The following is a 4,188-nucleotide window of genomic DNA, read 5'->3' on the forward strand; positions in this document are numbered from 1 at the left end:
TTGTTGATTCTGGTATTTCTCAAATATTTTGGGCAGAAGCAGTAAACACTGCGTGTTACACTCAGAACAGATCAATGATTAATAAAAATCATATGAAAAAATCATATGAGATCTGGCATGGAAGAAAAAGTATAATTACTTATTTCAAAATATTCGGCTGCAGATGTTTTATTCTTGATAATGGTAAAAATTACTTAAAAACGTTTGATGCTAAATCTGCAGAAGGAATATTTCTTGGATATTCATCAGTTAGTATAGCTTATAGAGTCTTCAACAAGAAAACCTTAAATGTTGAAGAATCTACTCATGTTGATTTCGATGAAACTGAACTCACTGATAAGCCAACTGATCAAGTTGAGCTAGTTGATCGATTTATAGATATCAGTTTGGAGGATGATGATGATGATCACAATCATATTAATCAAAACAATCTCCAAACACCCGAACGAGAAGTGTCAGAAGAAGCCAGTCCTAATGATTAGTTGATAGAGCAAATTGATGACATTCAGTCACCAACTGAAGAAATTGCTGATACAACAAATACTGAGTACAGATGGAGAAAATCTCACCCACCTGAATTGGTAATAGGAAATCTATCTGATCCAGTAAGAACTCGCAATCAAATACTAAATTTATTTATCTATTCAGCTTTTGTTTCACAACTAGAACTGAAGAAAACTGATGAAGCTCTTGCTGATCCTAACTGGGTAAATGCAATGCAAGAAGAGCTAAATCAGTTCACTCATAACAATGTGTGGAACTTAGTTCCAAGACCAGTTTCAAAAACTATTATAAGTACAAAATGGGTGTACAGGAACAAACTGAACGAGGATGGTTCAGTTGTGCGTAATAAAGCGAGACTAGTAGCACAAGGATATAGGCAAGAGGAAGGAATTGATTCCGATGAAACATATGCACCAGTTGCAAGACTGGAGGCAATCAGAATATTCCTTGCCTATGCTTCAAGAACTTCAAAGTCTATCAAATGGATGTCAAAAGTGCATTGCTAATGGTCAACTATAAGAGGAAGTATATGTTGAACAACCCCCAGGTTTTGTAAATCACAACTTTCCTGATCATATATATTATTTGAACAAAGCCTTATATGGTCTTAAACAAGCTTCCAGAGCTTGGTACGAAACTCTTTCAAAATTTCTAACTGATCATGACTTCTCTGTTGGATCAATTGATAAGACCTTGTTCAAATTTGCTAAGAATGATCACATTTTATTAGTTCAAATTTATGTTGATGATATCATATTTGGGTCAACTAACCCCAAATTATGTGAGAAATTTGCTAAGTTGATGCAGGAAAAGTTCGAAATGAGCATGATGGGTGAACTGACATTCTTTCTTGGACTACAAGTGAAGCAACTGGAGACTGGTACATTCATCAGTCAGACTAAATATACAAAGGAGCTGCTAAAGAAATTTGGCATGGAGTCATGTTCAGCTGCAAATACTCCCATGAGCTCATCAGTAAAATTGGACACTGATCAAGGGGAATATCAGTTGAGGCAACGTTATATCGAGGTTTAATAGGCTCATTGTTGTACCTAACTGCCAGTCGCCCTGATATTGTATTTGTTGTCTGTATGTGTGCTAGATTTCAAGAAAATCATAAGCAATCACATTTCTCAGTTGCTAAAATAATTTTGAGATATCTTAAGGGATGTAAGCTTGATCGTAAAAGTACAAGTGAATCTTGTCAGTTTCTTAGAGACAGACTGATCTCCTGGTTCAGAAAAATGTAGACATCCATAGCTACTTCAACAACTGAAGCAGAATATCTTGCTGCTGGTAGTTGTTGTGCACAACTGATCTGGATCCAGCAACAACTGAGAGATTATGGAGTAATTACAAATGAATCGTCCATATTTTGTAACAATACAAGCACAATTGTCATCACCTATAATCCAGTTTTTCAGTCAAGGACCAAGCATATAGATGTCAGGATCACTTCATTAGAGATCATGCTTTGAAGAAGGACATTAGACTGGAGTATATCTCAACTGAGCAACAAGCAGCTGACATCTTCATCAAACCATTACCCGAGACTAAATTTTCTTACTTTCGCAATATTCTTGGTTTAATTGATCTGTCTTAAAATTATTACTAATGTTTCTTTACTAATAGAATTATCTACAAAAATTAAGAACACAACGAATCAAAAATAATACTTTATTAAGAATACCATCGATCCCAGTTTACAGAAGATGTCATAGAACCAACTGAATCCTGCCATTCTCTAACCCAATTATTCAACTCATAAATTTGGATTCTAGAAAATGACCTAGTTGTAGAAATCTTCTCAACCACATGTCATTCCTTCCATAACATTGCTTCTAACAGACATTTGTCATCAATTAGATCTGTAACATGCTTAACTTCAAAACGATTAATGTATTTTCTTGATGTTGCTGCTTGAGCACGAGTAGGAACAGCACCACTACTACTTATCCCTATGCAAATCATGAATCTTGAACCATGTTGACATCACTTTCATCAAGACATATTCTTCCATTGTCTTCTTCAATTCTTCTAAATAAGGACTTAATTGCTCATTAACTTGAATATGCGAACTACTGCATGCATCAGAGTTACTTGAATCCGACATATTGAACTGTTATTGTCTCACATCTTATCTTTCTCGTCTTATTTATAGACAGGTGACATTGAATGTTGAAGAAACCAAATAGTCTCAAGTCAACCGAAGCGTTTTTCCTATTTTACCCAGGCTTTTTATAAGTTGTTAATTATCAACTGATATCAGTTTGTCATCTATTACTTAATTCTTAACTAACTTCAGTTCATAGTCCACTTATATCAGTTCGTTTTCAGCAGTCTAAATTCGCAATTAACATATAACAACTAATGGAATTTATCATTTGCAGAAAGAGAAGAACAAAGATAAGCACATATAAATACTTCATTCAACGATAAATATTTGCTTGGATTACATCATTATATTTTTCTTCTACAACAATTATCCACATTTTCAACCAAGCGGATAAAGGGCCGGGAGATGTCTTGACAAAGCTCTGACAATCAGCTATGCGCTTCAGGATTTTCAGCTCCTTTCGAAGCATTAACTGATAGATATGACCATCCTTAAAGACATCTACCCACACAGCTATGTTCAAGTGCTCCCGCACTTTTCTCAACTCTGCCACCAGTTTGGGAGTAGTAGCCTCTCCAGTATTATACAGGAGCTCAAGCCTCTGTAATTTCTCCCAATAATGAAGACTCGTATAGAAGACTTCATCTTCTATAGCAGCCTTCCTATTCTCCAGAGAAAACGGCAAAGCACTCGAGATACTCGCATCTGCCATTTTTTTTGTCTTAAATATTTTCACTAATGTGACTGAAAATAACCATGTTACTTTTATTTATAGGCGAAAAATCATGGAAGCTGAAGGGCCATCAATGTTTCAGCAAATGACTATCTCTCTAATCTTTAAATTTATATCGTCACTCTAATCATTCTATGCACCAATTAAGGGAGAATATCAGTTTTTAAGAAGTTAACTGAGAAGACAATTGTTTGTGAACTCTCAACTGAAATGTATCAGTTTCCCAACTGATTGTTCAGCTGGATATTTTACAAATCTTACCACATAAGTTAACAAATTAAAACGTTATTATATTCCAAATCAACTGATGTGACTGCAATTTCGTAACGTGGCCTATTTTAAACCGTTCATTTCTTGCACACACGCTTACAACACACGTACACACATTTTTACTCAAATTTTTAATGGACTGACACGTGTCCCGAATTTGAACAGTCAAGAACAAGTGTACTAAGCCCGCTTCAATTCAGTTTTCTTCTTACGCATACGATCAGTTTCTAAGAGCATACTAATTCCAGAGCTTATTGTTTACGAATTTCAGATCATTTTATCTATCGAAATGACGAATCAAATTCCTGCTTATATGCTGAATGCAATGGCTATCAACTTCTGATCCATTCTATCTTTCGGTGACGCTGACGTCAAGAACGTCTTTCAAAAACTCGAAACTGCTGGGGTAAGGACATTCTTAGGACAATCATCATAAGAGATCTACCCCAAAGAACTTCAGGAATTCTACTCTAACGGTATGATCAATTCTGATGGAAACATCGCTTCTACTATCAATGGTCAGTTGCTGACCATCTCTGAAATTCCTTTGGAGAAATATTTTCTT

This window comes from Primulina eburnea, chromosome 2 (genome assembly GCF_022965805.1).
Source record: "Primulina eburnea isolate SZY01 chromosome 2, ASM2296580v1, whole genome shotgun sequence".
NCBI lineage: Eukaryota > Viridiplantae > Streptophyta > Magnoliopsida > Lamiales > Gesneriaceae > Primulina > Primulina eburnea.